This window comes from Conger conger, chromosome 15 (genome assembly GCF_963514075.1).
Source record: "Conger conger chromosome 15, fConCon1.1, whole genome shotgun sequence".
NCBI classification, from domain to species: domain Eukaryota; kingdom Metazoa; phylum Chordata; class Actinopteri; order Anguilliformes; family Congridae; genus Conger; species Conger conger.
Genome location: NC_083774.1, coordinates 23,696,808 through 23,712,479, shown reverse-complemented (window position 1 = coordinate 23,712,479; position 15,672 = coordinate 23,696,808). Strand labels below are relative to the sequence as shown.

The 15,672-nt window shown below is 53.2% G+C and overlaps 1 protein-coding gene across 2 annotated transcripts in view; it reads right to left on the bottom strand.

Annotated features, from left to right (window-relative positions):
- LOC133111817 (D-glucuronyl C5-epimerase B) overlaps positions 1 to 15,672 on the bottom strand; it is a 51,893-nt gene that overhangs the window by 14,300 nt on the left and 21,921 nt on the right. For both annotated transcript variants that reach the window (XM_061222416.1, XM_061222417.1), the window contains exon 3: positions 8,133 to 8,239. The gene's annotated coding sequence lies outside the window, so the exon portion shown is untranslated. The remainder of the gene's footprint in view (positions 1 to 8,132; positions 8,240 to 15,672) is intronic.

Here is a 15,672-nt window from a genome sequence, read left to right as displayed (position 1 = left end):
CGCCGCTAAACCTCGCGCTACAGCGCCGCTAGACCCCGCGCTAGTGCGCCGCTAAACCCCGCGCTAGAGTGCCGCTAAACCCCGCGCTACAGCGCCGCTAAACCCCGCGCTACAGCGCCGCTAAACCCCGCGCTAGTGCGCCGCTAAACCCCGCGCTAGTGCGCCGCTAAACCCCGCGCTACTGCGCCGCTAAACCCCGCGCTAGTGCGCCGCTAAACCCCGCGCTAGTGCGCCGCTAAACCCCGCGCTACTGCGCCGCTAAACCCCGCGCTAGTGCGCCGCTAAACCCCGCGCTAGTGCGCCGCTAAACCCCGCGCTACTGCGCCGCTAAACCCCGCGCTAGTGCGCCGCTAAACCCCGCGCTAGTGCGCCGCTAAACCCCGCGCTAGTGCGCCGCTAAACCCCGCGCTACTGCGCCGCTAAACCCCGCGCTACTGCGCCGCTAAACCCCGCGCTACAGCGCCGCTAAACCCCGCGCTAACTGCGCCGCTAAACCCCGCGCCGCTAAAACCCACGCTAGCGTGCCGCTAAACCCCGCGCTAGTGCGCCACTAAACCCCGCGCTAGTGCGTTAGCGGACAGGGACGGTCTGTCCAGAGCCGGGGGCCTGGACGGGGTCTCCCCCCCCCCCCCCCCCCCTCCGGCCCGGACTGCGGCAGCCCCCGCCCGGCCGGGGGAATCGAGGTCGAGCGCCCGGGAGAGCGAGAGAGCGAGAGAGCCGGGAATGAGGGGGCCGGTTAGCGGTGCCAATCAGCACAGCCAGCGGACCCCGGCAATCACGCTCGCTGGCATTTAATCCCGCGGAAGAGGGGAGGAAAAAAAAGGTACAGGAAAATCGATAGGCAAACAGGGCTCCCACTCCCCTGCTAATTGCAGCTTAGGTGTGCAGAAACGGTAACGACGAGAGGGGGATAATCACCTCCCTGCTCTCCCCTCACTCCCCCCCCCCTCGCACCCGCCCGGTTAGAAAAGGTCAGCGGAGAGAGAGCGCTGTTCTCCCGCGGGGGCGGCCGTTTGCTGATGTTCTCTAAAGTCGGGGGAAAGTTTAGGGCTTAGCGGGCGCAAAGCCTGCTGAAGCACCGCTCCGGCGCAGCCCGCTGGGTAATCGCGTGTCCTTATGTAGTCACCACGCTGCGCCCAAAAAGCACCGCCATTCAGGCCTGGAGGGAGCGGGAGCGGAGCCCATGGAGAACCAGAGGAAGCCAAGGCCCACATCCTCTCAAATCAGCACACAGGAAATGACAAATACCGCGCCCCCCCCCAATTACCCAGCATCCTTCAGCACCTTCCACACACCGCCATTAAATGGCGGTAGTTGCTACAGAATTAGAGGAGAGTTCAAGAGCAAACTGCAGAGCCATTTCGAACTTACATTCCTGTGTGTACAAGACATACAAACACATGTATGTTTGGATACAGTGTATACATAAACACAGAGTACACACACACGCAAGCACAGGCATGCATGCTAATACACACACACACACACACACACACACACACACACACACACACACACACACACACACACACACACACACACACACACACACACACACACACACACACACACACACACACACACACACACACACACACTTATTTAACTCGAATTTCGGCGGCAAAGAAGAGAAAGTGACAGCAATTGAAATTCTCTCTCTGCTTTCCCCCGCCAGTGCAGCGAGTGCTATCTGCAGTTTGGCAGATCCCAATATCATGAAATATTGCTTCATAAAAAAGTATTATTGATATTTGGGGATATGTCAGCGGTGTGAAGAGATGAGAGATTAGGGAGACGGATCTCCTGATGGCGGAGGGAAGCGGTGGGGGGGAGGAGTGACTGCTGGGTGAAAGATAAGCCTGCTGCCTCACCGCTCACTCTGTAAGGGGCTCTTTTTACTGTGGGCCTCAGCTCTCACGCGCACTCCCGCACTCACGCTCACTCACGCGCACTCACGCTCACTCCCGCGCACTCCCGCGCACTCCCGCGCACTCCCGCGCACTCCCGCGCACTCCCGCGCACTCCCGCGCACTCCCGCGCACTCACGCGCACTCACGCGCACTCACGCGCACTCACGCTCACTCACGCTCACTCACGCTCACTCACGCGCACTCACGCGCACTCACGCGCACTCACGCGCACTCACGCGCACTCACGCGCACTCACGCTCACTCACGCTCACTCACGCTCACTCACGCTCACTCACGCTCACTCACGCGCACTCACGCGCACTCACGCGCACTCACGCACTGCCAAAACTGGGACCAGGGCAGGGTAGCGGGTACGGAACTGGGACGCCGCCATTTTACCCTCAGTGAGGTACGTCATCTGAACCGCTTCTGTATATCTCCAGCTGTAAAAATGGATGCCAGGTAAAGGGGGGGGGGGGGAGGACAATTGTGAAAGTTGGTCTGCATAAGAGCATCTGCTAAACGGCAGTAATGAAATGCAACTTAATGGGAAGTGTGAACTCAACACTGTAACCAGACCTGGGTCAAATACGTAATAAAATTAAAATAAAATACCTTTCCACGCTTTACTGAGCTTGTACTGGAACCTGTGAAATAACAGAACAATTAAGCATTTGACCCAGGTCTGGCTGGAAGTGGGTCTGAGCCCCTCTGCTCTCCATAAACCACACCCTGCTGGCCCCGGCTCCAAACTTCTGGTGGCAGACCACAGCGATACCCGCTCCGTTCAGGATCCAGGCGACTGGGCTGGCACACGCAGCAACAGCAGTTAAAGCACGGGGCCATTTCTAATGTCCGTCATGCGATGTTAGGTAGACAGAACAAGGTAATTGAGGCTAATTTCACACGTCTGTGAGAGGGGCCGGTGGATACGTGACAGCTTGTTTTGTCTCGTTTCTTTTACGTGTGCAGATACCGTGTACAGAGGGAGGGAGAGAGGGAGGGGGGTGAGAGCGAGGGTGCAGGTGTCATATCGGCAGTGTCGGGGGAGCGCTCCTTGAACAGCAGGGAGTGGGTGGGAGGGAGGGAGGGAGGGAGGGTGTTTGGATCGAAGGTTCCAGGCACCGGAAAAGGCCTCTTCCCCCTCTCTGAACCTGCTGCCAAAGAGAGAGAGAGAGAGAGAGAGAGAGAGAGAGAGGGGGAGGCAGGGAGAGAGACTGCCATCTGACAGGATGCTTTCTGTGCAGAGCTGCTGCTGCCGGCTGATAACAAGGCCTGACAAACACACTGCACCTCTGCAGCAGCAACATGGGGATTTACTACTGAACGCCCTGAACACACACACCCTGCCCTGAACACACACCACACACACCACACACACCACACACACCAGACAGACAGACAGACACACACAGCCCTGAACACACACACACACACACACACACACACACAGACAGGCAGGCAGATAGACAGACAGACAGACAGACAGACAGACACACACAGCCCTGAACACACACACACACACACACACACACAGACAGACAGACAGACAGACAGACAGACAGACAGACAGACAGACAGACAGACAGACAGACAGACAGACAGACAGACAGACAGACAGACAGACAGACAGACAGACAGACAGACAGACAGACAGACAGACAGACAGACAGACAGACAGACAGACAGACAGACAGACAGACAGACAGACAGACAGACAGACAGACAGACAGACAGACAGACAGACAGACAGACAGACAGACAGACAGACAGACACTGCCCTGAACACAGACACTGCCCTGAACACAGACACACACGCTCAAGCTCACACGGTCAGTTTGAAATCTCAATGTGCATAAAGCACGGAGACCCCCAGAGAGAGGGCAGTCCCAGGGGGTCTGTTCATTCTGCTCGTCCCCCGGCCCTCCATGACATCACTCTTCCCCCGGGCCTCGATGACAGCCGCCAGGCCGCGGGATGAACCCTTAAGGCAGCCGTGGCAATTCCGCGCATCCCAGAAATCCCTGGGCGCGCCAACAGATGTTTCAGATCTCCAGAGCGCCTTCCCCCAAAACTCAGATCGCAATCCGACACGCAGCTCAGGAAACAGCCGTCCAGACCGGCGGCCATCTCAGATTCCAGCGCTCCCGGAGCCAAGGCCGGGATGAACTCAGCCCGCGAATTAACTCCCAGGGACAAATCTACATAAGTATGGGGTGGAACCAACTAGACCAAATGCTTAAGGGAGGAGGAAACGGGCCCAGATCCCAGCCAGCCCGATCAGTGAGAGAAGGGAGCGAAACTTTGATGGGTCTTACTGGAATGTACAAATCCTGGAGGTTTTTTTGTTCCTCGGTATGCTGGTGGGGAGATAAGGGAGTTGGGATGAAAGCACATCCCAACTCATCAAAGGCCACCGCCTTGATCCGCCCATTATCTCATTAGCGAGATTTCAACTTTTAGCCTCTGCTGAGACACCCCAGTCCCTCCCCCTTCCCACACCACACCCCGCCCCACCCCAAACCTTCTTCTTCTTCCGTGGTTAAGCGAGAGGGGAGCCGATGACATTTTGCTCGAGCCGCTTACGAGAAAACTCATTTGGAGCCCTTTGGATTAGTTTACTTATCTCATCAACTGTTACTAATAGGCGGGAGATTAATGGAATGGCGAAATAAAACGGGGAGCAGCTGGGAAGTCTGGAGTCAGGCTCTGGCATTTGACAGCGTCGGAGGTTCAGCTCTGTCATGCAGCCCGGGCGGGGAGAGGCGTCTTCCCCCTGCGTCTCCCCGCCCCTTCGCCGGGAACGCCGGTCGGGAAAACACGGACGTTCCCGACATAATCATCAGGTTGTTTACGCGAGGAGGTCCTCCGCAGCTGGGTTTGGTTATTAAACGGTAAAACGTTTCTTGGACGGCACAAACAGGGCCGTGGCGTCGGGGGAGGAGGGGGGGGTCTGACAGGGAAGAGTAATGACGGCTCGCCCGCACGACGTTCCCGAGCACGCTCCGTCGAGCGGAACGCGGAGCGACACGCAGGGTCAGTCAGCGGAACCGCAGACGCCGCCCGGCGAACGCCTCCCACCCCCCCCCCCCGCATCCGCCACTCGACAAACTCCCAACCTCCAACTGTCAAGCGCTGCGGAAAAACACGCCGTCTCACTCTCTGTGCCCCGCGCCCCTGCTGCTACACAAACAGCCTCCTGAGAATTCACACGGCGCACCAGAGAAAAGTGCAGTTTTGGAGATGAGGAAGTTAAAACTGCTTACCTTGCTTTCACTCTGTAACACAAGGAGGGCCCATTTCATACATTGTCAATGTGTCAAAGGCGGTTACCAAAGGAAATGACACTTTACTTGAAGAATTGAAATGTAACGTTATACCAATTGTAACTTGGTTGTTGTTGTATATTGTGATAGAGGAATCCAATGCAACTTAATCCATGATGCTGGAACTTTGAGGACATGGACAATGGAACTGAAACCACACAATGCTTGCACGCACACACACACACAAACACAGACTCGCACGCACGCACACACATACACAAACACAGACTCGCACACACGCACACACACACACAAACACAGACTCGCACGCACGCACACACATACACAAACACAGACTCGCACACACGCACACACACACACAAACACAGACTCGCACGCATGCACACACACAAACACAGACTCGCACGCATGCACACACACAAACACAGACTCGCGCGCATGCACACACAAACAGACTCGCACGCACGAACACACACACACACACACACACACACACAAACACAGACTCGCACGCATGCACAAACACAAACACAGAATCGCACGCACGCACACACATACAGACTCGCACGCACGAACACACACACAGACACAGACACAGACACAGACACAGACACAGACACAGACACACACAGACACACACAGACACACACGCAAACACAAGCGCACGAAAACGCACACAGAAACACGGCAGTGGCATGCACATACACACTCACAAGCATACACAAGCACACAAGCATACACACACAAACACACACACACACACACACACACACACACACACACACACACACACACACACACACACACACACACACACACACACACACACACACACACACACACACACACACACACACACACACACACACACACACACACACACACACACACGCTCCCCCTCCCTCCCTCCCTGAACTCCCCTCTCGGAAAGGAGGCCAGGCAGAAGCTGCAATGCTTTGTTTACTGCCGATGAAATATTCATTCAATCTGCCAAACATGAAGCACAGCCAAATAAAAAAAAAAATGAAATAAATAAATAAATAGATAAATTCGACACTGGACCCCGAACGAAGGCATCCTGAATAAAAGGTGCCTGTTTTGGGCAGCTCCCAGAGTCCATTCTCCCCAGGCACGTACGTACAGGGGACGGGCAGGGCTCATGTGCTCAACTTACAGGCCCCTGGGGGCCCTCTGTTTATTCATACCCCCCTCCCAATAACACCCGCCCCCCCCCTCCATATTACCACAGCTCTGCCCCTCAGCCCCCGGCTGCATGTCCCCCTGCATTTTCATCATTATCTTTGGTGGAAATGTATCTGTTATTCTTTAATTGTTCCATTACCCATTTAGCAAACGTGCCATTTAGGGCCGCGCAGAACAAACACAATTTCGTAAATGCGGCTAATTTGTTTCGCCGCGCACAAAAAAGTTCTTCCTATTACAACGCCTCTGTGTGACATTGTTTATTTATCTTTGCTAACTGCCAGCCAATAGAGGAAATTGCCTTGGAGTTAATACTCTCATCCAATTCATGCCTTTCCCAGAGGGATTAGGCAGGTTATTAGGAAAAAGACCTTTAGCGCGCCAGCGGTAGAAAGCTCTGGCGGTGGATTACACTCCCTGGTAATGAACTGCAGAGACAGCGGGGATGGAGGCACAAAAATGTAAACACTTCTCACAGGGATCGTTACCCCCTCCGCAAACGAAGCGGCCACTAACGGCCGCACGCCGCAGACAGAGAACACTCACGGGGGAGGACAGGAAAACGGAGGAGGTGCGGTAGGGGCTGACAGGCCGTGGAGGCGATGGCGTGCGCCCTGGCCCGGGCGTTAAGGGGAAGGGTGAGCTGGTCCTGCGGTTCAGAGCAGGACCCCCTGAGGGGCAGCTGTGATGAAGCCTGCAGGACCCCATGTTTCCACTCCGAAGGGTCTAGCCTTCCCATTACAGGCCAACACATCCTAAATTAAGGTTCATCTGTGACAATTACATTTTTCTATCGCTATCTATCTATCTCTATATCTACCTATCTATCTCTATATCTCTATATCTATATATCTATCTCTATATCTACCTATCTATCTATTTATCTATACCTATCTATCTCTATATCTATATATCTATCTCTATATCTACCTATCTACCTATCTATATATTCATCTATATCTATCTATCTCTATAGCTACCTATCTATCTCTATATCTATATCTATCTTTATATCTACATATCTATCTCTATATCTATCTCTATATCTACATATCTATCACTATATCTCTATATCTATATATCTATCTCTATATCTACCTATCTACCTATCTATATATTCATCTATATCTATCTATCTCTATAGCTACCTATCTATCTCTATATCTATATCTATCTATCTTTATATCTACATATCTATCTCTATATCTCTATATCTATATCTATCTCTATATCTACATATCTATCACTATATCTCTATATCTATATATCTATCTCTATATCTACCTATCTATATATTTATCTATATCTATCAATCTCTATATCTACCTATCTATCTTTATATCTATATCTATCTATCTCTATATCTACCGATATCTATCTATCTCTATATCTACCGATATCTATCTATCTCTATATCTACCTATCTATCTATCTACCTATCTATCAATCTACCTAACTATCAATCTACCTATCTATCAATCTACCTATCTATCTATCTATCTATCTATCTATCTATCTATCTATCTATCTACCTATCTATCTATCTACCTCTATATCTCTATCTATCTATCTCTATACCCATCTATATTAATCTATCTATCTATCTCCCCACAGACATCTCGCTGTCCTTTAGAGGGACAATGCTGCCAGTTGTGACTGCAGAGTCAACCCCAGCAATGGCATACTCTCTACAGAACTTCACCTCGGTCCAGGCGATGCGGGGGGGACTCACCTGAACCCATTCAACAGAAGGCGTGTGACAGGAGGCTCATTGTGGCCAGAGCGCCCGAACAGCCCCACGGTGCCTGCGGCTCTAGTTCATCAGGCCGTCTCCCCCACCTGCAACGGAGAAGGGGCTCAGCGTTACCACGGCAACTCTCCCTACACACCCTCCCCAACCGAGGCGCCGCGTCGGTCCAATCCAGAACTTACCACCGTGCCAAAAATATCCTGTTTACAAATATTGCGAACAGTTTATGTTTTGATTACAACACAGTATTGACATGATTTTTCTGCTTGGCAAACACCATTAGCATTAGCTTTTTTTTTTCACAAGCTGTGCATTTTATACAGCAGGAAATTCACAGAGGCAGCCCAGGATAAGTGCCCTTCTCAAGGGTACAACAGTGAACTGTAAACTGGGGTATGAACCTGCAACCTCATATCCATAGAAACACATGTACTTTACCACCCCCCCCTTACTGCTGCTGCAAATACACACCTCAAGCCATTCTCCATACATCAGGGATGATCAAATCTGGCCCTCAAATCCGAATCTAGCACTGGTTTTCTTTTCTCCCGGGTAATTAACGGAGTAATTAGTGCTACTGATTGGCCAGACAGTCTTCACACCTGACCCCCAGGTAAAGGGAGGGTGGAAAACCAGCCGTTCTCAGCCCTGGAGGATGGGGATGTGATCATCCCTGCTCCGTGTCTAAATCCACACTGTCCTCAATTACCCAAGAAAGCAGGAGTCAGACAGCAACCTCAGCTGTGAGACCCACTTGATATTCTCCGAGCTCAGGTGAAGATTCCAGAAATTGGCTTTAAGGTCTATGAAGTTTCAGGTAACCTTTTCGAGGTCTGAAATCTGCACCGTAACCCTCCCTCTAAAGGGCAGATCTGTGAAAATTATTTCATTATCGGCCAGATAATAATCAACGATCAGACCACAGACACTCCTTTCATAGCTTCAGCCTGAAAACGGCAGTGCAGGAGGCTTAATCAGAGCGGACCGGAGGATAAAGCACCGCTCCGTGAACACGGCAGCGAGAACCTTCACAACTGCACTCCTGATACCACCGAGCGTGTCTGAAACACTTCCACAATAAAACCAGCATTCAGCAGGCCATTCAGCAGGCAATTCAGCAGGCAATTCAGCCCGGCTCCGCCAGAGCGCCCAGCGTCACAAAGAGACCGTTAACAGGAAGAAAAAAAGGGCTGAGTTTACACCCTGACCGATCGGTCCAGTAACGTTAACACAAAACTGCGTTACCTAGGAGCCCCGGAAACTTGGCGGAAGAGCTTCTTTCAAGGGAAGGATGCACAGGATTGCCGCCGTCCGAGATGCTTTTGTCTACCCCCAGCTAATGAGTTATAAAACAGCGCCGTTTCTCAAGGCGGTTAGCCAATCAACTTCATCGCTTCTTTACTGCAGGGATCCCTTAATTTGTAAATATTACCTTCCTTTCAGCGAGATGATTGCCTCCCAGCAGTGACATCACGACTCCCGACTGTCCGACGGAGGGGCTGGGGCTAATGGCGGGGTGTTCACAGGGAAATTGATCAGCCCGCGGATTGAGGCCATTAAAAGTTACCATGTTTAACGAGCGCCTTTCTTTCCCCCGGAAAATGATGATCCACGGATGGCCCCCGACGGGAGCTGCTTATTCCGTGGCGAAACTTCGCGGGCGAAAAATAAAAAATTATCGCCGTAATGCGCTCCGACCGGGAGCAAATTACATTTATACATCAATAGGCGATTGATTTGTAGGGCGTGAGCGGCCATAAATGGCGCGGGGGAGAGGAATACATATTTGTAATTGCCGGGCGAGTTTACTCTCGCCGTGCCGCAGGGTCGTTAGCGCACTGACGATCCATCAGGGGGCAGCGGCGCGGCCGCCTCCCGGCGCCGTTAATCCAGGCGCTCCCGCGCACCCGGCACCGCGGCAGGGCCCGTTAGCGACAGCGCTAAATCAGCCGCGCGGGGAGGCCGTCCGGCTCTTAATGAAACGGACGTATCGACGGAGCGCTTAAATTAGCCGTTATGAAAAAGCGGAGAGCGCTCGGTCGGAGGCGAGCCCGGGCCGGCGTTAACGCGGAGGCGGCGGCGAGGAATGCGAGGCGCGGCGAAGGCGCTTTATCCGCTCTTCAGACGCGCTCGAGTGCCCGCTGACCTTAGGAAAGAATGCTACAAGCGATTAGCGCCACGGCCGGCCTGGTTTCCATCACGCGCTGGAATCGGGGGCCAGAAAGCAGCACCAGCCTGCGACTGCACCAGAGCTCTGTCTCCACAGTCTCAGGGGCCACGGAGTTTGGAGGGCCTCAAGGTCTGCCCGAGGATACTAAACAATTTTTATGCTTTCGGGCACTATGTCCAGTTCAGCGAATTATTAAACAGTGCGGTATTCTAACCCATACCATTCCAGCAGAGCTCCGTGGTGGAGACAAATACAGAAGTTTGGATAGGGTCAAAGAGGAGGGGAACGTGTTGGTTGGCAGGGTAACTCCCAACCCCGTGCTTTAGCCAATGGGGTTAGATATCTGCCTGTGATGCCGCCCCAGCAGCATCGCTCCTGCAGTGTAGCTGGTAGTTAGTAGCAGCCAGCACACCCCCGCCCAAACTGACAAGAGGACTGCAGCGATGGAACGGGCCCACAGGCCAACAAAGGTGAGCGGGGCGAGCCAAAACGCGGAGTAACTGGGGCGAATGTGAAAAAGAAGAAACATAATGTCACCTCCAAAAAAAAAGGAGAGCCACAGCATTGGCTGAAGAGGTGGGGGCACGGGCCCTGATTGGCTGACGGGGAGATGTGCAGGCTGGGGGATCTGGGTGCTGTAGATAGTGCAGCCATGCGCACGGACGCCGCGTCGCACTCTGCAGAATGTCTAATTCAGCAGGAAACGCGCGGAGCCCGTTAACTCCCCGTTCGTCTCTCTCGGCCAGGGGGGCCCTCCTGACCCCGCGCTTTTTACACCCGAAGCAGCTTTTATTTACATGACTGCTTTATTGCCGCCATTGTACCAGCCTTGGCACTGCGGCAGCAAACACTTAGCGGTGACTTAGCTCCTGTCTACACTGAACGCTTTATTACAAAAGCAGGGGAAGAGGGGAGGAAGGAGAGAGAGGGAGAGAGAGGGAGAGAGAGCACGCGGAGCTCAGGCGGTAATAACATACGCCATTATCCGCTTCCCCCAGCTGCCTTTAATTGATCTCGCAAGGCGTCAGGTTCCAAACGAGTTTCTTCCTTCCCGTGGGGACCGAGCTGGTTTCTAGGTTACGGGGGGGTGGGGGGTGGGGGGTGGGTGGGATGAGTACTTTCTGTACCTTGAGTGCCTCGTGAAGCAGCGAGACACCGATCAGACAAGGTGAGGCAAAGACACGCAGAAATTAGACTGATGCAGAACCGTAGATGTGCAGGGGGGAGCGGGAAAGTAGAGCCAAAATGGAGGCGGGGCCGTGCAGAGCCATGGTGGAGGTGGAGCCATGGCAGGGCGGATGTGTGCACCTGCTGCAGTTGTAGCGGTGGGAAGAGCAGCACTCCAGGGACACACAGGGGCTGTGTGAGGAAGAAGGATTGCAGAGCTAGCTGTTTAACTGCAGAGTAAAAACGTGGAACAAAACTTTTTATTTACTCCAGTCCATGTTCCAGATTTGAGAGGGTTACTCGGCGCAATCGTCCGGCTAACTCAGTAATGCTGTTTCATGAGGGAGGCGGAAGGGCTCGGATAAAATACATCGGCGAAGATATCCTAGTGCTCCACTGCAATGGCTTGGTCCACTGGTCACACTGAGGAACAATCTGCCCAAATCCTAACACAGGTGTATGTGCCTTCGGTATGAGACATCAAAACATTAAAACAAAACTACAGGAAAATTTGAGCACAGGCCACCAATGGCTCTACCTGTGGGAGCCAGGTCAGTCTGGTCAACAGCTGGGTCACTGAGGGACTGACCTACATACACAGGGCAATATGTGTGTGTATACACGGGAGTGCCTATGTGTGTGTGTGTGTGTGTGTGTGTGTGTGTGTGTGTGTGTGTGGGCACGTGTGTGCCTATGTATGTGTGTGTGTGCGTGAATGTATGCGTGTGTGTGTGTGTGTGTGCGTGCATGAGTCTGTGTGTATGTGGCTATAGTTATAACAGCATCTGTCAAATTACATGTGAGCGCAAGTGTTATGGGCACATATGGACCAGACACATAGCGCACGTGTCTGCATCTTACACAGAGCTGCATATAGGGATACACACATACACACATATGCACACACAGCTCAAAGGCTGCAGTTGATATTGAGAGTAAAATCCCTGGTGGCCTTTGCAGATCAAGAGAAGCTTCTAAAGGACTCTGCTTCACTGTGAGATTCACACAGATTCCATCCTGCCTTTTCTGCACACACACACACACACACACACACACACACACACACACACACAGACACAGACACACACACAGACACAGACACACACACAGACACACACACAGACACACACAGACACACAGACACACACACACACACACACACACACACACACACACACACACACACACACTTCACCGTACAGGCACTACACACAGGCACATTGTTCCGCAGCCTGTCATTTCTCTGGCTCCTGACACTCCACTGGGATTTCTCTCATGACATGAAATGATTTGAACCTGTACCTTCTTCAGTGTCGGTCTCGCGTCTGAAACCCTCCATGCATCCAATTACAGAGAACACCCCGCTCTCCCTCAGCTCTGCACAGGCAGCGGAGGAGCATGAGGCAATAGCTTTCCTTTTGGACAGAGTTTTATTAAACATCCCGGCCAGCTGTGGGTATAATTCTGCAGTCACAGGCTGACAAATGACCAGACAGGAGAGATGCACAGAAATGCTAACCGCTTTCATTAAAACACCGCTCGAGCCGGTTTGGCTAAAGCCCCCAAAGAGCTAACCCAGCAGGAATGCGGGTATTCCACCATTTTTAAGGTAATCGTGTGCTATGAATAACACGCGCACCGTCAGCACATGAAATGTAAACAAATAATTATGAGCTCACACACCGTGGGACATAAGGAAAAGCAAACCGCGTCCGCGGAGGACGGCAGGAGCTGGAAGTTCAAACGCACTCCGCAGAGACGAGCTAAGCAGCACATCTATATCAGGCAAACAGAGACGGATACGCGCGCGGCTGCTAACAGGCTAATTTCCATTCTGCATTAAATATTACAGGATAAATAATGGATGCGCACTTGAAAGGGAAATAGAATTCCTCTCATTCCCGATTTATCACGATCCGTCAGGATCGCTGCCGCCGGAACGCTCCAGCCGGGCGTCTCTATGCCGACGACTGTCACACGCACGTGCGCGCTTGAGAGGAGCACGCCTTTTACACCACAGAGCAGCACGCACATACACACAGACTCACAGAAAGTGTGTCAAAATCAACCAATTCATTCTGCAGTAAAACACTAATGCAGTCAGGGGTGGGTATAGCTACCGGTACTGTAGTGAAATCCAGTGCTCTTGGCACCATTACTCCACCCTTTTAAATTTGGGGAACTCAGGGAGGAAAGCCTTCAGTATCTACTATGTGGCCCCACAAAGCAGCTGGACCTGTAGCCACTCAGCACTGCGACCCTGTGGAGGGAATGTTCCAGAACCATAACCCCCACAGCACTGCGACCCTGTGGAGGGAATGTTCCAGAACCATAACCCCCACAGCACTGCGACCCTGTGGAGGGAATGTTCCAGAACCATAACCCCCACAGCACTGCGACCCTGTGGAGGGAATGTTCCAGAACCATAACCCCCACAGCACTGTGACCCTGTGGAGGGAATGTTCCAGAACCATAACCCCCACAGCACTGTGACCCTGTGGAGGGAATGTTCCAGAACCCAAACCCTAACCCTCACAGCACTACAACACTGTGGAGGGAATGTTCCAGAACCCTAAGCCTAACCCCCACAGCACTACAACACTGTGGAGGGAATGTTCCAGAACCCTAAGCCTAACCCCCCCAGCACTGCGACCCTTTGGGGGGGGGGCGTTCCAGAGCAGAGCCGTCGTCCCCTGTCCCGTGCTGACGGGCAGCGGTAATCTCCTCAGTGGATGCTCCACTTAATGAACAAAGCGGCCATTAACCGGCCCCATCGCAGCCGGAGAGATGCGTCGCGGCTGTCAGAAGCGCTCAGGAATAGAGTCTGTAAATACGGGCCGCTTTCTCCCAGGCTTTGCATACATTTCCCCCGCCCAACGTTTCCACGCTCCCTGAGAATGCGCATTCTCCATGGCTCTCCCCGGAGGATTACACCCAGCCTACCCCCCGGGTCCCCCGCACCCTCCCTGGGGCCCGGGCGAAGCGGCCCTCACAGGGAAGTGAGAAGTTTGGGAAAGAAACGAAAAACAACGTCGCTGGGGACCCTGGTGCCCTTTTGCCTTCCGCACTGTCAAAATGAGCAAAAGCACAGGGATAGGAGAACGCTTCTCTCCCCGTCTGGAGGACTGGCGCCGTGGACACGGCTGAGAGAGGACGAGGAGAGGACAGGACAGTCAGAGAGACAGTGAGGGAAGACAGAGAGACAGTAGCACAGGGGCGAAGACGACCGCAGACGCTCAAAATCCACCGCGCCTGACTCTACCCTACCCCGGCACGTTGACCTGAAAACAACCTTGCTCACCCGCGCCGAAAACAGAGGCCTTTCCTACCGCGATCGACAAACCCTCAACCGCCCCCCCCCCGCTGGGTAGACGGAAGGTGCCGGTTTCCCGGAGACCGAGGAAGCAGGGCCGGGGGGGGCTGCAGGCGCTTACCTGGCGGGGGGCAGGCGCCTGAGCTCGGGTTGGATGGCGGTCGAAGGCGGGAGACGGGAGGCGCGGGTCTGGCAAGGCTCAGAGAGACAGTGCTGCTGCAGCGAGACTCTGTCGAGCTCTGAGCTCCCCTCCCCCTCTGCTCCTCACTCCTCACTCCTCACCTCCTCCAGGGAGGAGCCACGGAGCGCGGGGCTCTGAGGCGCTGACGCCAACCACGCCGCGGCCCGGACAAAGAGCCGGGGGGGGGGGGGGGGGGGTAGAGCCTGGGAAAGGGCCCCCACCCCGGCACCTGCTCTCACACAGGCCCCGCCGTTACAGTAAGCCTGAGCACCAACATTACATCATCCCTGTGCTCCGGAGATGCCCTTAACAGGAGTAACTTATACTTCATAAACTTACTGTCCAGTTAAACTGTAATGTCTCCAATCCTTTAATGTTCTGCTCGACTGTTTGGTAGAGCACATTTTCTTGGTGAGGACATTAAAGGGCTAAAATCCTCACAGGTTAGGTACAATGCACCAGTAACTGTCACTGTTCTAGTAACGGTAGTGGTGGCTTCAAGTTCAAATCTCAACTACTCTTCACTACTCTTAAGTACTCTTCAGTTGAGATTTGAACTTGAAGCCACCAGCACCGTTACTAGAACAGGTCACAGACCTGATTACACGGTCCTGTGATCGCCCCAATTTCTCTTACCCTGCAGATAAATAGCTTCCTGTGAGGGTGATGACCTCCACCAATCAAAGCACTT